We start from the raw sequence: 23,992 nt of genomic DNA, 5'->3' as shown, positions 1-23,992 counted from the left end.
GAGAGCTGATCAGGACAGCCCTACTGGCTCTACCCGGTTTCGATAGGGCGTTGGGGAGGAGGTGTCTGCGCGCCCCAATGCGCGCGGTCTCTTCACTCCTTTCCACTTTATTTATGGTATTCATTATCATTTATTTCTTTTATCTTTTCCTTATTTTTCTTTTTGTATAGATTTTTCATTTTTTTGTGAGCGCGCCTGCAGCCGCTACCGCGGCGGGGTAAATGCCGGCTTCTATTTCCCCCCACCCCTGTTGTCAGCGTCGGGTGGGGGATGTACACATGGCTCGTGGGTCCCCCCCACCCGGGTCCCCCCCACCCTTAGAGGCCTCGGCTCAGTGCCGGCAACTCCCCCGCGGCGCTGGCGCGCTCCAAGCTGGAAAAGCCCGTAGCATCAGAACGCGGACCCTTCGCACCCCGTAGACCGCGGCGCAGCAGAAACTCCAGAAAGGGAAATCCCGATGTGCGCCCTGACCGCCGCCTGGAGCACGCACCGTGCAGGACAAGGTATGAAACGAACCCTAGCAATACTGCTTTTGGGGGGGGGGGGGGGGCTTTAGGGCGGCGACAAACAATGTCTCGTGATTGCACGATGCCGCGACCGGGCATGCCTCGGCACCCACATCCAGAAACAGTGGACAATCGCACCTTCACCATACACCAGTGGGCCCACTTTCTTCAACCCACCTCAGACTTTCCTGACTGGAGTCCCCACTGCCTGGTCTCATCTGCTGTCCCCTGCTCGCCTCACGCCAAAAAGAGGCCCAGCCCTGCGAGGTCACCCCTTAAAAAGGACCTCCTGGCCTCACTCCTCCCCCTCACACCTTTAGGGGCCATAAACAGGGGTGGACCACCCTCCCTAAGTACAGAGGCCCCTCCTGGCCATTTGTCCCTCTAACAGGGGAGCAACGCTAAGAAGCTGTCCCCCTTATTGTCGCCCTACGTGCGACGTGGCCAGCCACAGTGCCTGTGTGGGTACCAGGCCTGGTTGAGGGCATTGTCATAGACCAATTTCCGTTGCCAAAAATGACTGAAATGGTATCCAGTCTTAAAGGTGCTACTTGGTTTTCTAGTATTGACTTATCAGCGGCGTACCATCAGATTCCTCTGTCACTACAATCGAGGAAATTAACAGCCTTTATCACTCATATAGGGTGTTTTCAATTTAAAAGAATGCCTTTCGGTTTGGCATCTGCCGCTGCTGTTTTCCAGCGTTTGATGCACAAACTATTTGGAAAGGAAAAAGGAGTAATGTTCTTTCAGGACGACATCCTTGTGTTTGGAAACAGAAGAGAATGTCACGATGATAGAGTGCAACGTGTGTTACGTATTTTGCAAAACAATGGATTGACTGTTGAAATGAGTAAGTGCAAGTTTGCAGAGAGAAGTGTGACATATTTGGGGCACGTTATTAGTGGCAAGGGAGTTAAACCTAAGCCATCTTTAGTAAGCACTATTAAGGAAATGTCACCGCCATCATGTAAGGATGACGTTAGGTCATTCTTGGGCATGGCAGAATTTTGTGCAAAGTTTATTCCAAATTTTGCAGAGAAAGTATTTAACATAAGACAAAGAATATTTGTGCGAGGTCCCTAATTTGAGTGGTTTTGATCCACTACTCCAGTGCTACTTGACCACAGATGCGAGCGATAAAGGTCTGGGTGCAGTGTTGTCACAAAAGGAAGATTGTGGTAAGGAGAACATTATCCTGTTTGCATCTAGATCTTTAACATCAGCTGAGGAAAAATATCCCATTATTGAAAGAGAGGCGCTTGCTTGTGCGTGGGGTTTGGAGCATTTTCGTTCATTTGTGTGGGGGTAGGAGTGTCATCATCCAATGTGATCATAAATGTTGTGTTGGGATGTACTGTATCGTGGGTTGGAATGCACGAGAGGGTGGAATGTACGGGAGTCATGGGAACACCACGAGAGGGAGGTGGAACGCGGTGGTAACGGGAAGGGAGACGGTTGAGAAGGGCAGAGAAGGAATGACTTATTCTTGCTTACGGCTTGCTAATAAAAGGAAAATACCACTTACGAAGTTGTTGTCTGTGTCCTGGATCGAAGGAGCACAACAAAGAAAGTGGCGACGAAGGTGGGATCGAATTCCAGCGTAATCCAGCGTTTCCAATCTGCTGACGAACGCCGAGGATCTTCGTGGAAACGGGCTAATCATTGCAGTGAGTCGGGCTTGTGAGGGTGGAGTAGCAGTGCTACAGTACAAAGTTTGACATAATAAGCGGCACGCGCGACGTCCGTTGGGTGCTCGAGACAAGTTTCATATACGCACGCCCTTGCTGGCGCGTGCGTTGCTACGAGCTCAACGTTAATGCGGCATGACGCACTGTGTGTTGACGGACGTTGTCTAGGCAACTACATAAACTGTTCAGGACGTTGCCAAGCAATTTATTATTATTTTTTTTTCTCTTTACATGACATCGCAATGAATTGAGCTACTTTGTTTCCAAGAGGTTCCCTTACTAGTGTGCTGAGTCGAACAAGTTATTAAAGAACAGAACAGTAAAGAACAGGTCATTCCTAATGGCACAACAGAATTTTAGCATAAGCCCACCACATGCATTTTGGGTTTCAGGTACTGAACCCTCAATCAAATGGACAGAATGGAAGGATTACTTTACTAATTACATTGAGGCTATAGACGAAGAAAAAAAAATGTCTCCAGAACAGAAAAAAATAATCCTGTTACATTCGCTTGGTCCAGTAGGATTAAAAACGTATAGTAGAATGCAGAAAAATGTACTTATGGGAGATGGAAACATTTTTGATGCAGCATTAATGGATCTTGACAAGTATTTCGCACCAAAAGTATGCATTGGCATCACACGTTTCAAATTTTTTCAACGCAAACAGCATAAAGAAGAAGAGGTAGATGATTATGTAGCGGAATTAAAGAAGTTAGCCATTGATTGTAAATTTGGCATTTTACATGATGATCTCATTAGAGATCAATTAGTCATGCATGCTCGTAATCAGTCCATACAAGAACGCCTATGGATAAATGGCGATGCACCACTGGAAGATGTTCTAGCGATTATTCGTAAAGCTGAGATTTCAGGAAGGTGTGCGACAGAATTGAAATCTTCAGATAAAGAGGACTGTAGTGTTTTCAAAATAAATAATCGCAAATCAACATCTAACTACAAAGAGAGAGAATCAGAAAAAACTCCAACGTTCAACTACAAGGAGAAGGTAGAACACAGAGATAAAAGGTGTTATCGTTGTGGCAGTAAAGAACACTTGGCATTTTCAAAATCGTGTCCTGCTGCGAAACAAAGGTGCAACAACTGTGGTGTAATTGGACATTTTGGAAAAGTATGTCAAAAGAAAAGAAATAGCGTCAAATGCGTGTATGAGAACAATGTCAACAGTGATACAGAAGATGAATGTGGAAATATTATCATGATCAAGAATGTACAGAACAAATTCATATTGAACATTAATGGAAGTTATTTGTCAAAAAAACCAATGTGCGAAATGAAGATTGGAGGGATAGATATCAATATTCATGCTGATTCGGGTTCGCCATTTACCATAATTAACGAGAACATGTGGGAAAATAAATTTTTACCAAAAGTAGGGAAACATTTATTCCCTCCTGACATTGAACCAGAGAGTTATACGGGCGAAAAAATCAATGTACTTGGGTACAGATGGTTAGTTTTTCAATTCAAAGGAAGGAGTGCCAGAGGCAAATTATATGTAGCAAAAAAAGGACCTTCAGTCCTAGGTTGGCAAGACCAAGGTAGATTACATATGATTTTAGATCCCAACAGTGAGGATAAAGTACTTCTGGCAGATTTAGGAAATTCAATGGAAGAGGAACTGGAAAAGAAGTTTCCTAAAGTCTTTAACAAACAACTCGGGAAACTATGCGGGTTTGAGCATGAGATTGTGTTGAAACATGATGCACATCCTAAAGTACATAAACTACGACCTGTACCTATAATGGTAAGAGAAGAAGTGTCGAACGAATTGGAGAAATTGGTACAATTGAACGTAATTGAGCCCATCGAGAGCTCGGAATGGGTTTCACCGGTGGTCGTAGCACGGCGCAGTAATGGGAAGATCCGTCTTTGTGTGGATTTGCGTCACCTCAACAATAACATTGTCATAGACCAATTTCCGTTGCCAAAAATTACTGAAATGGTATCCAGTCTTAAAGGCGCTACTTGGTTTTCTAGTATTGACTTATCAGCGGCGTACCATCAGATTCCTCTGTCACTACAATCGAGGAAATTAACAGCCTTTATCACTCATATAGGGTGTTTTCAATTTAAAAGAATGCCTTTCGGTTTGGCATCTGCCGCTGCTGTTTTCCAGCGTTTGATGCACAAACTATTTGGAAAGGAAAAAGGAGTAATGTTCTTTCAGGACGACATCCTTGTGTTTGGAAACAGTAGAGAATGTCACGATGATAGAGTGCAACGTGTGTTACGTATTTTGGAAAACAATGGATTGACTGTTGAAATGAGTAAGTGCAAGTTTGCAGAGAGAAGTGTGACATATTTGGGGCACGTTATTAGTGGCGAGGGAGTTAAACCTAAGCCATCTTTAGTAAGCACTATTAAGGAAATGTCACCGCCATCATGTAAGGATGACGTTAGGTCATTCTTGGGCATGGCAGAATTTTGTGCAAAGTTTATTCCAAATTTTGCAGAGAAAGTATTTAACATAAGACAACTGCTTAAAAAAAATGCAAGATTTGATTGGAACTCAGAGTGTGACGTGGAATTCAAAAACATCAAAGAATATTTGTGCGAGGTCCCTAATTTGAGTGGTTTTGATCCACTACTCCAGTGCTACTTGACCACAGATGCGAGCGATAAAGGTCTGGGTGCAGTGTTGTCACAAAAGGAAGATTGTGGTAAGGAGAACATTATCCTGTTTGCATCTAGATCTTTAACATCAGCTGAGGAAAAATATCCCATTATTGAAAGAGAGGCGCTTGCTTGTGCGTGGGGTTTGGAACATTTTCGTTCATTTGTGTGGGGTAGGAGTGTCATCATCCAATGTGATCATAAACCACTAATGAAACTTTTGTCTTCAGAGGGTAGCGTTGTAGCATCGCCGAGAATTGCGAGGATTTCTATGAGAATGAGTGAGTACATTTACAAGATGGTGTACGTACCAGGGAAGAAGAATGTGTTGGCTGACTGTTTCTCTAGGATGCCATGTCCTTTAGAAGAATGTGTGGAGGACCCTTGGGATCAGTGTAAAATTGCATTTATTTTTGATTCCGGCTTACCTGCTTTAAGTAAGGACAGGTGGGAAGTGGAACAAAAAAAGGATGAGGAATTGCAAAGTGTGCTAACATTTTTGCGGGTAGGGTGGCCCAAAAAAGATTTATTGTCCGAAGGGAGTAAACATTTTTGGGAACTCAGAGCGGAACTATCTATAGAGAATTATTTAATTTTGAGGGGCAATAGGTTTGTTCCTCCTAAGAACATACGTGCAAACATCATAGAATTATGCCATGAGGGTCATTTTGGGATAGTACGTACTAAAACAATTGTTAAAGAATATTTTTGGTGGCCAGGTATTGATACCGCAGTGGAGAGATTTGTGCGTAATTGCCATGTGTGTGCATCTGCTGACAAAACTTTACACACTTTGAGACCACCTATGGATCAGAAATTAGTTCCAGTGGTACCTTGGGAATGTGTGGCCATAGACTTAATGGGGCCTATTGGAGAACAGCAGGAGTATTTGGTGGTCATCATGGACCTTTTTTCAAAATGGCCTGTGGTTAAAGTAGTTAAAAAGGCGGATACTGCATCTGTGTTGGAATGTTTGGACCAAACATTTTGTTCGGAAGGCATTCCGGCTTTACTCTTAAGTGACAATGGGGTACAATTTGTATCAAACATGGCTAAGGTTTATTTCGATAGAGTTGGAGTTTCACACAAAACCACTTCATTGTACAACCCTAGTGGAAATGGTTGTGTTGAGAGGTTTAACAGAGTGTTAAAGGGAGTCATTCAAGCAGCTATGAGAAAACACTACGATTGGCATACGGCTGTTTGGAAAGCGGTTTGGGCATATAGGGTAACAGAAAACGAAGTTACTGGCATTAGTCCATTTGTTGCCATGAGGGGTAGAAAGCCTAGGTGCAAATTTAATCCAGCATGGTTATACAAATGTGGTATGGATTTTTGGTCTGTGAATGATGTACGTAAGAGGATGGAAAAAACGCAGGATAGAAGCAAATCATATTTTGATAAGGCTCATGGTGCGAAAAAAACCCAGGTCAAGGTTGGAGAGTGGGTAAGAATTAAAAAACCTTTCAAAGTAGTCAAAGGTGAGAGCCAATATTTTGGACCGGAACAAGTAAAGGAGGTTTTACACAATGCTGTGAAGTTACAAAATGGAAAAGTGTGGAATTTGAAACAAATTGCATTATGTTCAGTAGTACATGAAGGTGAGGATGTGGAGAATCTAGAAAATAAGATGAATGACCCTTTTGGAGTGGATGATGGTGAGACTTATAACCCAGGCACTCCAAATTTGAGAGACAGTAATTGTGGTACGTTTGGAAGTTCGTATAACGATTCAACCAGCGAAACGAACGGTGGCGATGATATGGAAGGAATTGGTGAAGCAAGGGATCAAATTCAGAGTAAACAAGAGTCACAATTGGTTTCACAAGAGTTGGAACACAACCAGATTTTGGACACTGATAAGAGAAGAAGAAATTTACCCCTGTGGCTAAAAGACTTTGTTTTAGATTAAGGATTTCACTATTCAATAGTTCTTCATTTGTATTTCCTTTTTGGGGTTCTTTTGTTCTATGTATTATTATTTTTTTTCTCTCTTTTATTGTATTAAGGAAGGGGGGTGTGTTGGAATGTAAGTGTCAAATCTTAGTGAACCAAGTCTTATTAAGGAAGGGGGATGTGTTGTGTTGGGATGTACTGTATCGTGGGTTGGAATGCACGAGAGGGTGGAATGTACGGGAGTCATGGGAACACCACGAGAGGGAGGTGGAACGCGGTGGTAACGGGAAGGGAGACGGTTGAGAAGGGCAGAGAAGGAATGACTTATTCTTGCTTACGGCTTGCTAATAAAAGGAAAATACCACTTACGAAGTTGTCTGTGTCCTGGATCGAAGGAGCACAACAGCGACGCTAAGAAGCTGTCCCCCTTATTGTCGCCCTACGTGCGACGTGGCCAGCCACAGTGCCTGTGTGGGTACCAGGCCTGGTTGAGGGCAGAGTGATTAGGCCTGCCGGGGGAAGGGGTGCCGTGTCTCCACGCAGAGGGGATAGAGGGCTGTGTGGCGTTAAGTTTATTCGCTATATGCATCCGTCAAGGGCAATATTTCAATAAACATGTTTTCAGGCTGGGTGTATATATTAATGCGTCTCTTTATAAGCACATTCGAATGTCACTTCTAGAAAGAGGGTAGAAGACAGCTTGTAGCAAGATTTAATAATCCATCGGTATGGTCGCTTCAATGTATAGTTATTGTGGACCACTCAGGGCTGCTGCTTGCTTTATGGGAGTTATCACCTCTGCAGTTTATCTACTCGGTTATTGACCGGGTCACCTTGATGCTGCTTGTGGTCGCTGTGAGGGTCGGCACTTAATTTTCTGCCTCAGTCATTTACTGCGAGCAGAATATTCATATGGGAAAGACAAAGAGCACCAAAAAGGGAGAAAGGAAGCTGCAAGAGTGAGTGAGCTAAAGGGGGCAGGGAGTGGACGTAAATGGATGAAAAGTCCTGAAATGGCTTCAGGATTACCTGCCTCAGTATTCTGTGCTCCCACATGTAATTGCAGCAGTCGCGTTTCAGAGGAGAGCTTTGGGCACCAGCACTTTTATTTACCAATTAAGCACATGCGGACAGTGTTGTAATTGGCGCACTTTGCTGTTGGGCGACTGCCTCGCTGGGGGCTGTAGTTGGGGATGCAGACGGGTGGTGATGCAGAGTGGAGAGCAAATTCGCATGGCTCCCGTCTCGGGGACAGAGAGTGTGCCGTTGCTATGGAAAGGGGCATGTCATTTGTTATGTTGCGCCATGTCGACGATTCCTCTTCGGAGCGGGGTGCAAGGTGGTGCTGTGCAGCCGTTCGTGGTGCTGACTCTGATTGGGAGCACTGGGTTACAAGCGTATGAGCTTCCTGGGGTCATCCAGCTGTTTTACAGACAGCAGAAAATATTAAGTAGCTGTAGTAGTCACTGTGCTTATGTACATTACACCCTTCCCGACGGCGTTTAACGGTTTTTGGCCAGTGCTTAATTTGTGCTTGTCGTTTCCGGTGAAACGCAGAAAGCGTATTTTTTTCTTCTTTTTTTTTTTTTTTTTTTTACAAATTAAACACTGTTTCAGGTAATAAAACATCAGGATAACTGTGGTTGTTAATGTCCCTAAGAGGCTGTACGGAGCTGTGCCCATTGTAATTTTGGCTCATTATACAACAGAGTGGAGGGTTAAGGCGCTTGCCACCTTCATTGGGTTTCCAGAGGTTTTCAAGCGTCAGTCAGCATTTTGCTGCCACATTCTTTCAGCTGCTTTCGGCGAGGGAGCTGCCAGCAGAGCACTGGGCAAATCATTCCTTTCTGAGGCGTAGCAATGCCTCATACAATCATCATTTATCAGGTGTAGGCTGCATTGAGGTAGGAACGCGCGTGCCTCAGGGGAGCCGAGTGGCTTTTTTTTCCTGAGATCTGAACTCATTAGAGGCCAGCTGTGCAGTCAGGCTCCGCCGCAACTGAGTGCTCGAGCCAGAGTGGCTGCCATTTAGCATTATGGGCACCCCCCGTAAATGTCCAGGGTTTGGTGCCCACATAGAGCCGTATGGGTATTTGTGCTATGACGGGTACATGATAATTGCAAATGAAAAGGCAGTTGGGGTTTCGGCCCGTGATTTACGGGGGGAAGCTGTGTTACGCAGCGGTGGCTTGTAGTAAAAGGCAGCAAAGAAAGCTTAATCTTTGGGTAGATCATCAGCATAGCGATGCGTGATGGCCTCATAATTGAAGTGTAGTTATGAGTGTCAGGTGACAATTTAGTGACACCTACTTGCAAGCAAAACAAGCAGTGGAGACAAAGGAAACATAGCAGGTTCAGGTTTCTGAAGTTACTTAAATAGGCCAATAAAGGGATGTTTATTTGGCTGTCCTTAGGTGATGCTTAGTGTTTAACTCTGTGTTTGTTTACAGTGGTCATATACCAGGGCGCGTGTTTACATACTAGCTCGATTAACATGAGTTGTCACCATCATTTCACTGGAGGGCAGAGCGAAACCCATCCCGAGGGTATTCAACTGTCAGAAGTTCACACAGTGGATGCCTGAGTACAACGGTAGGGGTGCAGGGCTACAAATCCATAGACACAAAGTGGTACATATTCTTCAGGCAATATCCAGGCGGTTAGAGGTACGGTAGCACTGACATTTTAGGCAGTTGAGTTGTGGGCAATGCAGGTACTGGGGAGCTCAATGAAGCAATGGGGGCTTACAATAAGAGTCAGCAAATAATGGGTAGCCTTTCCTGGACTGGTGGTACATTCCTGTCTGCAACAGGAACATAATTTCAGGGTAATTATGAGTGGAATTTGAACAACTATGAGTGACACTTTCTTGCAAGAAGGATCGTATAAGCAAGAGGAGGGAAACGAATAAGTAGTAGAAATTACACCCAAATGTATAATTAGTAGAAATTGCACCCAATAGAGAAACCAGAGACTTTAAAAGACCTTGCAACTACGGCAGAGCCCAACGGAGGAAAGGGCAACTCACCAACCTAGTGCTCTAGTAATCTGATACTACGGTTAAAAGAAGGTAAACCATATTGAGCACATCTTCCAGCCAAAAATTTTATCGATTGTACACTTAAAGGGTGTGAGCACAGCTTCGGTCACTGTGGGAGCGGGGTGGGTTGCAAGGCACTATGTCAGTGGTTGGGGCCGGCGGGGCCCGATGTGGGGGGGGGGGATCCAGTTCCTTCTCCCCTTCCCTGGCACGGCCGCACTGGGGCAAGATAGGTTGATGTGGGGGCCATATACCAAAGGAGGTCTTCATTAAAGGCAAGACGTGGTTTCACATCAGGTCATAAGAATGAGGCTGCAGAATTCAAGACAGATGTTCAGCAGTAGTTTCCAAGGTTCAGATTGCTATCGGTAACATAGTCACCGATTCAGGGTAGGAAGGGGTGAGTTTGATTACTACCTTCAGGTGAGCAAATCAAACAACCAAGAAGGGGGAACCAATAAATATTAGAAATTACACTTAATTGAGTAACAAGGGACTCTTAAGATGATCTTAAAACTACTCCAAAGCACCACAAAACGAAGGGCACAGCACTAACCTGGAGCCCTGGTAATCTGATGGGTTGACCAGACTTGCAGCCATGAACATAACTTGGCCCTTATACAGCGCACAAAGCATGAACGGCTGCTGCTGCTGCATGTCGTGTTTGTAAAACAACCGTCCTTGTTTTGGATGGGATTGGAAATGTACTGCTGATGCTCTTATTCTGCTTTGGGCCACGTAGGTAATGCAAGGAGGGGAATTGAAGTGGCCGCAGGGAAGGAGCTGCTGACCTTGTATCTGAGGAGCCAAGTTTGACTCCCACTGTTGGTTGAAGAACATACTCGCTGAAGGCCACTGTGCTCATAAACAACACGCTAAAAAAGTGTATGTGATCTTGCGTACGTCAATTGTGTGCTTATGTAAAGTGCTCGAATGCCCCTGGGCCAAGTCTCAGATTTAAAGTGTAAAAAGGGCACAAGGCTGTGGTCAGGGGAGTTCCTGTGTGCTGGCCGGTCACAGGACACCTGCATGCATTAAGAAATCAAGTAGCTGACAGTGACTGGGCAGCCTCTGTCAATTTCACCCATTCTTTTAGATTTGTGGGCCATATGAAAATGCAGAGAATATTTGCAAATTGAATGACAACACACATCACGCAATATATGTGAAAGTCTCTAAGGAATTCAAAAGTGTATCTCAGTAACATGAACAAACAGGCAAGGTAGTTTCATGTAGACCTTTGGATTAAAACAAAAAAAAAGGCCCATGGAAAAGCATGTAAAAATGCACTGGTTGCAAGGGAGAGGGTGCATAATGTATTTTAAGGGGCGAAGGAGATGTGAAAAAGCACACTCAGGAGAGAGTGAAAAGAAAGAAATGCAGAAGGGGAATGTAGGAAAATGGCTCCTTGTTGCTATTACTCCCCCCCCCCCCCAACCTTTTGCTTGTATTGGTGCTGACTTGACTGAGAAGTGAGCTGGGATCCTGCTAACCAGGCCCTAGCACCAGTGTTCTTTCACTAAAAATGTACCATTGTTTCCACAATTGGCACACCCCTGGCACACAGATAAATCCATTGTAAAACGTACCAGTGGTACCCAGGGCCCTGTGACTAGGGAAAGTCCCTAAGGGGTGCAGCATGTGTTGTGCCACCCTAAGGGACCCCTCACCTAACACATGCACACTGCCATTCTAGATTGTGTGTGTTGGTGGGGAGAAAAAGGCAAAGTCGACATGGCATCCCCCTAGGGATGACATGTGTAAGGAAATGCCTCCTTGGCATGGTTACCCCCTAACTTTTTGCCTTTGCTGATGCTAAGTTATGATTGAAAGTGTGCTGGGACCCTGCTAACCAGGCCCCAGCACCAGCATTTTTCCCTAAACTGTACCTTTGTCTCCCCAATTGGCACAACCCTGGCAATCAGGTAACTCCCTTGTTACTGGTATCCCTGGTACCAAGGGCCCTGATGCCAGGAAAGGTCTCTAAGGGCTGCAGCATGTCTTATGCCATCATAGGGACCCCTCACTCAGCACATGCACACTGCCTCACAGCTTGTGTGTGCTGGTGGGGAGAAAAATGACTAAGTCGACATGGCACTCCCCTCAGAGTGCCATGCCAACCTCACACTGCCTGTAGCATAGGTAAGTCACCCCTCTAGCAGGCCTTACAGCCCTCGGGCAGGGTGCACTATACCACAGGTGAGGGCATATGTGCATGAGCACTAAGCCCCTACAGTGTCTAAGCAAAGCCTTAGACATTGTAAGTGCAGGGTAGCCATAAGAGTATATGGTCTGGGAGTTTGTCAAACATGAACTCCACAGTTCCATAATGGCTACACTGAAAACTGGGAAGTTTGGTATCAAACTTCTCAGCACAATAAATGCACACTGATGCCAGTGTGCAATTTACTGTAAAATACACCCAGAGGGCATCTTACAGATGCCCCCTGAATACATACCCGACTTCTAGTACAGGCTGACCAGTTCCTGCCAGCCTGCCACACACCAGACATGTTGCTGGCCACATGGGGAGAGTGCCTTTGTCAGTCTGTGGCCAGGAACAAAGCCTGTACTGGGTGGAGGTGCTTCTCACCTCCCCCTGCAGGAACTGTAACATCTGGCAGTGAGCCTCAAAGGCTCACCCCTTTTGTTACAGCGCCCCAGGGCATCCCAACTAGTGGAGATGCCCGCCCCTCTAGCCATTGCCCCCACTTTTGGCGGCAAGGCTGGAGGAGATAATGAGAAAAACAAGGAGGAGTCACCCACCAGTCAGGACAGCCCCTAAGGTGTCCTGAGCTGAGGTGACCCTTGCCTTGAGAAATCCTCCATCTTGAGTTTGGAGATTCCCCCAATAGGATTAGGGATGTGCCCCCCTCCCCACAGGGAGGAGGCACAAAGAGGGTGTAGCCACACTCAAGGACAGCAGCCATTGGCGACTGTCCTCCCAGACCTAAACACCCCCCTAAATTCAGTATTTAGGGGCTCCCCAGATCCCAGGAAATCAGATTCCTGCAACCTAAAGAAAGAAGAAGGACTGCTGACCTACAAGCCTGCAGAGAAGGAGGAAGACGACAACTGATTTGGCTCCAGCCCTACCGGCCTGTCTCCAGCTTCGAAAACCTGCTCCAGCAACGCATCTGACAGGGACCAGCGACCTCTGAAGCCTCAGAGGAGTGCCCTGGACTACAGGACCAAGAAACTCCTGTGAACAGCGGACCTGTTCAAAATCAGCTACTTTTTTGCAACAAACAAGCAACTTCCAAGGACTTAACGTTTCCCGCCGGAAGCGTGAGACTTTACACTCTGCACCGACGCCCCCGGTTCGACCTGCAGAAAACCAACACCTCAGGGAGGACTCCCCGGTGACTGCGAGCCCATGAGTAACCAGAGACAACCCCCCTGAGCCCCCACAGCGACACCTGCAGAGAGAATCCAGAGGCTCCCCCTGACCGCGACTGCCTGGAACAAGGGACCCTACGCCTGGAACCAACACTGCACCCAGGACCTGAAGGAACCGAACCTCGACTCAGGCGTGACCCCCAGGCGACCCTCCGCCTTGCCCAGGTGGTGGCTGCCCCGAGAAGCCCCCCTGTGCCTGCCTGCACCGCTAGAGTGACCCCCGGGTCCCTCAATCGAAACCTATACAAAACCCGACGCCTGTTGTGCACACTGCACCTGGCCGCCCCTGTACCGCTGAGGGTGTACTTTGTGTGCCTTCTTGTGTCCCCACCCCCCCCCCCCCCCCCCAAGTGCTATGTGTTTTTGGGCACCTCTTTGACCTCTGCACACGACCGGCCCTGAGCTGCTGGTGTGGTAATTTTGGGGTTGCCTTGAACCCCCAACGGTGGGCTGCCTATGCCCCAGGACTGAGACTTGTAAGTGTTTTACTTACCTCCTAATCTAACCTTTATTTAACTCCCCCAGGAACTGTTGATTTTTGCACTGTCTACTTTGGAAATAGCTTATTGCCATTTTTACAAAGACTGTACATGATATTGTTTTCATTCAAAGTTCCTAAAGTATCTAAGTGAAGTACCTTACATTTAAAGTACAGGGAGTGCAGAATTATTAGGCAAGTTGTATTTTTGAGGATTAATTTTATTATTGAACAACAACCATGTTCTCAATGAACCCAAAAAACTCATTAATATCAAAGCTGAATATTTTTGGAAGTAGTTTTTAGTTTGTTTTTAGTTTTAGCTATGTTAGGGGGATATCTGTGTGTGCAGGTGACTATTACTGTGCATAATTATTAGGCAACTTAACAAAAAAATATATATACCCATTTCAATTATTTATTATTACCAGTGAAACCAATATAACATCTCAACATTCACAAATATACATTTCTGACATTCAAAAACAAAACAAAAACAAATCAGTGACCAATATAGCCACCTTTATTTGCAAGGACACTCAAAAGCCTGCCATCCATGGATTCTGTCAGTGTTTTGATCTGTTCACCATCAACATTGCGTGCAGCAGCAACCACAGCCTCCCAGACACTGTTCAGAGAGGTGTACTGTTTTCCCTCCTTGTAAATCTCACATTTGATGATGGACCACAGGTTCTCAATGGGGTTCAGATCAGGTGAACAAGGAGGCCATGTCATTAGATTTCCTTCTTTTATACCCTTTCTTGCCAGCCACGCTGTGGAGTACTTGGACGCGTGTGATGGAGCATTGTCCTGCATGAAAACCATGTTTTTCTTGAAGGATGCAGACTTCTTCCTGTACCACTGCTTGAAGAAGGTGTCTTCCAGGAACTGGCAGTAGGACTGGGAGTTGAGCTTGACTCCATCCTCAACCCGAAAAGGCCCCACAAGCTCATCTTTGATGATACCAGCCCAAACCAGTACTCCACCTCCACCTTGCTGGCGTCTGAGTCGGACTGGAGCTCTCTGCCCTTTACCAATCCGGCCACGGGCCCATCCATCTGGCCCATCAAGACTCACTCTCATTTCATCAGTCCATAAAACCTTAGAAAAATCAGTCTTGAGATATTTCTTGGCCCAGTCTTGACGTTTCAGCTTGTGTGTCTTGTTCAGTGGTGGTCGTCTTTCAGCCTTTCTTACCTTGGCCATGTCTCTGAGTATTGCACACCTTGTGCTTTTGGGCACTCCAGTGATGTTGCAGCTCTGAAATATGGCCAAACTGGTGGCATCGTGGCAGCTGCACGCTTGACTTTTCTCAGTTCATGGGCAGTTATTTTGCGCCTTGGTTTTTCCACACGCTTCTTGCGACCCTGTTGACTATTTTGAATGAAACGCTTGATTGTTCGATGATCACGCTTCAGAAGCTTTGCAATTTTAAGAGTGCTGCATCCCTCTGCAAGATATCTCACTATTTTTGACTTTTCTGAGCCTGTCAAGTCCTTCTTTTGACCCATTTTGCCAAAGGAAAGGAAGTTGCCTAATAATTATGCACACCTGATATAGGGTGTTGATGTCATTAGACCACACCCCTTCTCATTACAGAGATGCACATCACCTAATATGCTTAATTGGTAGTAGGCTTTCGAGCCTATACAGCTTGGAGTAAGACAACATGCATAAAGAGGATGATGTGGTCAAAATACTCATTTGCCTAATAATTCTGCACTCCCTGTATTAATTGTAAATTGTAAATCTCGAACCTGTGGTTCTTAAAATAAACTAAGAAAAAATATTTTTCAATATAAAAACCTATTGGCCTGGAGTAAGTCTTTGAGTGTGTGTTCCTCATTTAATGCCTGTGAGTGTACAACAAATGCTTAACACTACCCTCTGATAAGCCTACTGCTCGACCACACTACCTCAAAATAGAGCATTAGAATTATCTAATTTTGCCACTATCTTACCTCTAGCGGGAACCCTTGGACTCTGTGCATGCTATTTCTTACTTTGAAATAGTATATACAGAGCCGACTTCCTACACCATGCACACAAAATACTACTTGCGGCATAGGTAAGTCACCCCTCTAGCAGGCCTTAAAGCCCTAAGGCAGGGTGCACTATACCACAGGTGAGGGGATAGCTGCATGAGCAATATCCCCCTACCAAACCTCTCAGAATAATAAACCCTCACTGATGCCAATGCTGGATATATTACAAAATGCACACACAGGGCATCTGAGAGATGCCCCCTGGATTTTACCCAATCCTTCAGTGCAGGACTGACTGGTCTGTGCCAGCCTGCCACCGAGAGATGAGTTTCTGACTCCCTGGGGTGAGAGCCTCTGTGCTCTCTGGGGCCAGAAACAAAGCCTGCACTGGCTGGAGGTGCTTCACACCTCCCCGCTGCAAGAACTGTAACAACTAGCACTGAGCCTCAAAGGCTCAGGCTTCATGTTACAATCCCCCAGGGCACTCCAGCTAGTGGAGATGCCCACCACCCCCGGACAAAGCCCCCACTTTTGGCAGCAAGTCCGGGGAGATAATTAGAAAAACAAGGAGGAGTCACCCCCTCAGTCAGGTTCACCCCTATGGTGACCAGAGCTGAAGTGACCCCCTCCTTGGAAAATCCTCCATCTTGCTTTGGAGGATTTAGCCCAATAGGGATAGGGATGTGCTCCCCTTCCCATAGGGAGGGAGCAGAAAGAGGGTGTAGCCACCCTCAAGGACAATAGCCATTGGCTACTGCCCTGTAACCCTAACACACCCCTAAATTCAGTATTTAGGGGTGACCCTGAACCCAGGATTTCAGATTCCTGACGACCTAACAAGAAGAATGGCTGCTGACCTGAAAACCCTGCAGAGAAGGAGGAGACAACAACTGCTTTGTCCCCAGCCCTACCAGTCTGTCTCCAGATTCAAAGAGCCTGCAACAGCGATGCATCCAGCTGGCCCAGAGACCTCTGCCGACTCAGAGGACTGCCCTGCAAATCCAAAGGACCAAGAAACTACAGTGGACAGTGGCTCTGTCCAAAGCAACAAAGAAGAAGCCATCTTTAAAGGGTCTTCCACCTCACTCCTGAAGCGTGAGTCCCCAACACTCTGCACCCAAAGCCTTTGCCGTATCCAGAGAAACCAACACCACAGAGAGGAACCTCAGGCGACTCCAACGACGTGTCCACCCTGCGACGACCTCCCTGCACCCCCACGACAACGCCTGCAGAGAGAATCCAGAGGATCCCCCTGACCGTGACAGCCCAGTAACAAAGAACCCAACGCCTGGAAGAAGCACTGCACCTGCAGCCCCCAGGCCCAAGAGGAACCAACTACCAGTGAAGGAGTGACCACCAGGCGACCCTCATCCTTGCCCAAGCAGTGGCTGGCCCGAGAAGTCCTCCTGTGCCCTGCCTGCATCGCCAGAGTGACCCCCCTAGTCCCTCCATTGATACCAATACAAAAACCTACGCCTTGTTAGCACACTGCACCCCGCCCCTGTGCTGATGAGGGTGTATTTTTTGTGCCTGTTTGGGACCCCCCCAGTGCTCTACAAAACCCCCCTGGTCTGCTCCCCAAGAATGCAGGTACTTAGCTGCTAGCAGACTGGAACCAGAGCACCCCTAGTCTCCCTAGGCGCCCATGTTCTTTGGGCCCCTCTGTGACCTCTGCACCTGACCGGCCCTGTGTTGCTGGTGCTTGATGTTTGGGGTTGACTTGAACCCCCAACGGTGGGCTCCCTATGCCCCAGAGACTGAACTTGTTAGTGATTTACTTACCTGACAAACTAACCTGAACTTACCTCCCCCAGGAACTGTTGAATTGTGCAGTGTCTACTTTTAAAATAGCTTACTGTCATTTTATGCCAAACTGTGTACATTACTGTTTTGATTCAAAGCTCTATCTATACCTATGCAAAGTACCTTACATTTAATGTGATTACCTGCAATTTGACTCTTGTGGTTTTAAAATAAATTAAGAAAATAATATTTCTCTGTATAAAAACCTCTTGGCCTGGAGTTAAGTCATTGAGTGTGTGTTCTCATTTATTGCCTGTGTGGGTACAACAAATACCTAACACTACCCTCTGATACGCCTAACTGCTCGACCACACTACCACAAATAGAGCATTAGTATTATCTATTATTGCTGCTGTCAAGCCTCTTGGGGAACCCCTGGACTCTGTGCACACAATCTCTCACTTTGAGATAGTATATACAGAGCCAGCTTCTTACAGGGAACATGTGCACACCATTACCTACCAACCATTAGCAAATGCACAGTTTTTTGGTGGGTCTTTATGTACTACCCCTAAAGTGTGGGCACATCAGCCAGTTTCACAAGTGGTGCTGCAAGCGCATTATTGTTGAAACCCCTAACATTAGCATTATGTACCCTTTATGCTTTTAGGGTGACCAAAGGGGTGAGACTGCAATGAGTCACAGATCGCCTCTACAACGGCATTGCCTTTTACTGTTAGGTTGGCACCTTTTAAATGCTGGACATACAGCAATCTCTATAGCAGGATCCTAGTCCTCAGGGTGAACTGTAGAACAGCCAGATTTGGACCAAGTGGGTAAATGTAGCAAAAGGGGTATCATGGGCCTGCATTGACAGGGGAGTTTGCATTTGGTCCAAGAAACCCCACTCGGTTGGCTGTGGTGGGAGGTATACCTTGGCCCTCTTCTGACTAAGGTGGCTGTGCAAGGCACCTCGGGAGATGTTGGGGGTGGAGGGAGTTGGGCGATATTGAGCACTCTCTCCTCCTTCTTCCCCCTTCCTCAGTGCGCCACATCGATGCAAGGTGGGTTAAGGGGCGTGAGGCACGGCATATGCTATAAAAGGGCTCTGTGAAAGGCAGAAAGAGTTGGAGGTGTGTGCACGCGAAGGAGTTTTCACATCCAAGCATGGGAATGTGAAAGGCAGAAAGAGTTGGAGGTTTGTGTACACAAGAGATTTCACATCCGAACATGGGAATGTGTCAGTGCGGCAAAGCAAGTGCTAAAACAGATCATTTCATATTAGGGATTCAAAACCTTTTAAATAGGAAGGAATGGAGTTGCCTCTGAGGCAACCATCAGGTTGTCATCATTGTTCCAAAAAGGAGGGTACAGTATAGCTGATTAAATGTAATCAAAACGAAAAGGTAATAAATGGCAGACAATCGCACTTCAGCATGGTGTCCGTTGTGGTAAGTATAAAAAGCAATGCAGTACAATTAGGTGCGCGCGGTCAAGTGACCTACTACCTGAAGGCACAGTCTAGTGTATAAGGTTATACACAACAAATCATAAACAAATATGACCACAGCACTCAACAACGCCCAGATTAAAAATACAGGTGAAAGCTTGCATGTAGCAGCTTTGTTAATAAATTATTCGGTATTTTTCTTGGTGTTCCAGAAGGTCGTTTATTAGGATTAATTTTAGTAAATCAAGAAATACATTCAAACAGGCACAGCCAATACGTATTTCGTTACAACAGTGATTTCATCAAGGCTGTAAGGAATATACGTTGCCAAGTTTTATAATATGTACATGGATATTGGAACAAAAAAGCATCAAAGCAAAGAACAAAAAAAGTATGTGCAAAGACATGGCAAAACTGAACCAGTGTGAAAAAGGTAAGGTATAAATATATATCAAGTGGTAGTGAAGTTTCGTCCTATGGTGAAAAAGAGTGGAGCCCAAAAGAGTAGATGAAGTAATGCACATGTGTGCTAACTCAAATGAGTTCTAATGTGAACGAGACAGAGCGTATTGTTTAACCGCAATCTCGATATCAAGTGGCTAACCAATGTTAATTAGAGCAATTGATAAAGTGAAATTGAAAGCTGGAAATGCTTCCCTATAGTGGTAGTATAAGAATGGAATATCCAAAAGAGGCAAGTTACGGTGGCACCTGGGGGATTCAGAAGAGAAAATAGGAGAGGGGAAAAAAAAAAAAAAAGAACTGCATTGCTTTTTATACTTACCACTGTGGACACCACGCAGAAGTGCGATTTTTCTGCCATTTACTACCTTTTCGTTTTGATTACATTGTTGTTTAGTGCTGTGGTCATAGCTGATTAAATGTTTAACAAAAGCTGTTTTAGAAGAATAATTTTTACGGATGGAATTTAAAGCCTATCGCACAAAATAAAGGGGAACATTTGCAGATAATCATGCAGTATGGGCAGGGGGAAAGTCAAGGGCACTTTGCCTGGACACAATTAATCACTACTCACTGACAAGAGCAGACATGTGAAGGAGAGATGAGTGGTTAGTCAAAGCAGCTTGAGTGCATGCAATGTGCCAAAGGTAACTCAGCTCAATAACGTGATTTTAGGGAACAGTAGGAGAGACCGAGCATGCTTTGGGTGGAAAAGGAGGGGATAGCTCTATGGACATATCAGGTTGGAAGGCATGTAACCGGGGGGAGAATGAGGGAGAGCAGGGGGCAAAGTTATGTGGTCGGGTGAAGGTGAACAAAATTGTTAACTAGTTGTTTTCTATTATAGGTTATAAGGAATGAGAAAGTCCAGGGATGTGGTGAAAGGGGCAGGGTTAACCAGAGTAAAGGTGTTGACACAACTTGGGCAGAGTCGGTCATCACTGATGTAACAAGAACCGAAGGTAAGTCTGAGCAACTGGGTGAAGCAATGCAGGAATTTGGGGCACAGTAAAGTGAAGATAGTGGGGAGCTGAGCTGTTTTCTCTCCTCTTGTAAGCTATCCCTGGTGCTAGTAGGGATGAACTGTTCCCAACTATATTTCCAAGTGCTTATACCTCCTACCTCTCCCTCCCACTTCAATATTTTCAGAATTCACCTTTTCGCTATACAATAAATGCTCCACAGACCCCTTTCTTCATTCTCATAATTGGGGCCCAATGGCAAAGGGGATAGGGTTAAGTAAAGCGTTTTGGATTAGCGGGGCCAAGTAGGGGAAATTAACTACGACAGATCTCCCCATTGAGTCGGGTGCACCTGCATTTACAAGTGCATGCACCCTTAAGTCTGTTTCATTACCTCAATGATTTTCAGGGTTTACTAGTCTCAATATAATGAAAATGCCCGCACTCGCCACTGATAACACTGCCACCTTTCATTATGCTAATGCCTATTTGATTTTAGGTCAGCTGCAAAAGGGATGTGGTTCAGGCCAGTCCTGAGGAGGGAGTGCCCCACAGCGTTGATTTAGGTCTGGCCACGGAGGACGAGGCAGATCCTGCTAGGGGTGACTCTGGATGTGATCTATCAGGCTGGAGAACTTCTGAGCAGTTTTATGAACTGCAGCACCAACATAAACCAACAGCGGGGGCTAGCCATGGCCTGGAGGGGAGACCCGCCCACCCCCATGGGAGTGGACATTGAAAGGACATGAAGGAGTCACAAGAAGGAATCCTACGACTGGTAATATCTACACACTATCTTGGGCGGAGCAGTGTACTACCAAGAGGCCCAACAAAAGATAATGTAGATGTCCGGGGATAGCAAAAAAAAAAAGGAGGGTACACTATTGCCTGACTGGTGAATTGGATGACTTCTCTGAGGCTATGCCTGTTCAATGAGGGGAATGGGCTGGTGGAAGCACACGGTCACGGATGATAAAGGGCATAAAGAGCCGGCAACAGGGTCAAATGGTTTGCAAAGCCTGGGTTGCGGGGGAAAGATTCATGCATGCCAAACCAGGGCAAGGAACCCAGGCATTTTGATCATTCACTTGGGTGGGAATGACCTGCCAGCTATTGGTAGGGGCAACTTGTTTCAGATTATGAAGGAATACTTCACTGAGTTGGCCAGCATGGATGCCACAGAGGTGGTGTGGTCAGAAATCATCCCCAGGAGGTCCTGGATGGGGGCTCAATCCCAAGATGGCATAGAGTTGTCAAGATGAAGGCTAAATAGCCTCCTTCCCAAATTCTGTTGGGGGTGGCCCTAGTTGGGATTAAGCATAGTTTAATTAATTTGTGGCAGCCAGACTATCATTGTCCAAAAGGGGTGCATCTGTCAGACAATGGGGGTGGATGTATTTTAAGAAACATAAGGGCAGCATTGAATGCAAGAGGTTGTTGATAGAGTGAAAGAATTGAGGCGCACCTGTGGTGTGGTGGGGCCTTGCTGGCAGCGAAGACTCCCAGCAAGGCATGGCGGTACTTAAAAAGCGATCCTAAAGAATGATTGCAAGTTGCTGGATGGGAACAGGCCACAAACAAGTGACAGTCAGGACCCAGGGTGGTATTGGCAGGGTACCACAATGGCCTTGTGTGTTGAACCGGAAGGAAACCATCAAGGGCAGAGCCTGTGTCCCAGAAGAGGTGACTAGGTCAACTAGTAAAGAAGGGTGGTGACGTTTACCCAGGATACAATTTATTCTTGGGCTGGAAGCAGACTCTTGTCCTGAATATAATGAATAGTGATACCGAAAGTGAATGGTCATCCGGTGGGCTGGAAGTAGACGCTTGCCCGAAAAGAAGGCGTGGTTGTGCCGGAAGTGAAAGGTCTCCCTGCTGGGCTGGAAGCAGACGCTTGCCCGGAGTGCAAATGAACGGTTACACCTAAGGTGATAGGGCACCTGGGACAGACTGGCCAGCACAGAATGTAGGGCACAGGGCTCTGGGGGGGCCATTACAAGGAAGGCACAGGCTCGTTCCGGTTGGGGCTGGAAGCAGACGTTTTCCCTGAATGCGAATGAAATGATACACCCATCGTGATAGGGCACCTGGGGAGATTGGCCGGCATCGAATGTAGGGCACAGTGTTCGGGAGGCCCATGAAAAGAAGGGCAATAGCTCTTTGAGAAGTTGGAATGGTGGTTGAAGGTTCGCTTGTAAGTTGAAAAAATTGCCTAATAAACTGCGGCTTCAATTCTTCCATAAAAGCAAAATTGGTGTTGTCTGAGTTTTTGGGATCCGGGTGGGCGACCAGGTGGGGGTGCCGCTGCTATGCAATGTTTGTAGGTTGGGTGCAGTTCAAATACGAAACGGCAGACCGCGGTCATACTCTTTCTTGGGAATCCCCATGTGTGTTTGACACGCTGTTCTCTGCAGGAGATCTCTGCATGTATGTAGCATGTGGATCTCCCAAGCTCAAGTTGACAGTTGGCACATTTTCCTGATTGGCAGTTGTCCTGGGCCACTTAATGTGCACAACGTGCAAAACAGAAGTACATTTTAACAAGCATATGCTGAACCAATTCCTTATGCCTAAACAATGGTATAGAATTTAAGAACACCACAATGTCTAATACAGAATGTGAAACACATAAACATCACCATACCTGCACACAAGCGCAGAAGAGCTAAAGGTTGAGCAATGATTGTGCTCAAGTTTTTTTTATACTCACAGGTCTGTCTGTGTTCTTATGTACTGGAGTGTTTTGGGGTAATGAGAGCAGGCCTCTGACAGTACCACCTCTAAGAATGAGCCCCAACACTGGTGAAACAGGAAGAGGTTTAGCAGGATGACATTCATGAAAAGCCCATACAGGCCAGGCAGCATTACGTACATTAGCCAAGGGTTCGGATGATACATTTTCTGTGCCATATTTCTTCCAATCCACTAAATGTTAGAATCGCCTTCAAGAATGTTTAGAATCTAAGATAGTTCTACCTCTTATTCATCATGTCCGTCGGACAGCTGAGGGAGGAGTAATCAAATGGGTTTCTAGAGATACTGGCTTTACTAAGGACACATGCAGCACTGAGTGAGTACTCATGGACAATGGTAAATACAGACAAACTGCTACAGGACTGAAGATTTTGTGTAGACCAATGAACTTGGATAAAACGGTTTTACATTTATGCAAATCCAAATATTTGGTGGATAACCATACTTTGTTGTCAGGGATGGAAAATGGTTCTGTCATATGCTTTTTATCCAGAGAAGCTTTAACGGTTTATTTGGCTCGGACTAGATTATATCGTGCAGTGAAAATAAGTGCCTCAAGGGATGCGTCATGATCTTGGACTGATGGGATGGCTCAAAGTATTGATTTGTTCCATGTAGTAACATGTGGATGATACCAATGTAGACAATAAAATGGTGCAATACCCAGGGAAACATGGTCTGAATTATTGTGTAAAAACTCTGCAGCCCAAAGATATGTGTCCAAATCTCCCCCTCCCCCTCCCAATCGAGTATAAAACAGCACAGGTATTATTCCATTGACTGGTATTTTTTTTTGCTAGACCATCAATTGGGGGGGAGGGGGGTAATGACTAAAGGACAGGCGGAGATCCATGTCTGAAGCTTGACACAATGCTCCCTAAAAGCATGAAAGAAATTGGAGCCCCCATGAGTGATTAAAACAGAAGGTAGAACATGTAATTGGACACAATTGTTCATAAAAGTAGTGGCCAATTCCATAGTGGTTAGAA

General features: G+C 45.9%; 1 long non-coding RNA gene across 1 annotated transcript; it reads left to right on the top strand.

The window, feature by feature from the left end:
• On the top strand, positions 1-22,496 carry LOC138296491 (uncharacterized). The gene is made up of 3 exons (XR_011203843.1): positions 1-503; positions 20,135-20,249; positions 20,749-22,496. It is a non-coding gene; the product is annotated as an uncharacterized lncRNA (long non-coding RNA).
• Positions 22,497-23,992: the final 1,496 nt, after the last annotated feature.

This window comes from Pleurodeles waltl, chromosome 5 (genome assembly GCF_031143425.1).
Source record: "Pleurodeles waltl isolate 20211129_DDA chromosome 5, aPleWal1.hap1.20221129, whole genome shotgun sequence".
In the NCBI taxonomy this organism is placed as follows: Eukaryota; Metazoa; Chordata; class Amphibia; order Caudata; family Salamandridae; genus Pleurodeles; species Pleurodeles waltl.
This window is presented reverse-complemented; position numbering and strand designations above follow the sequence as displayed.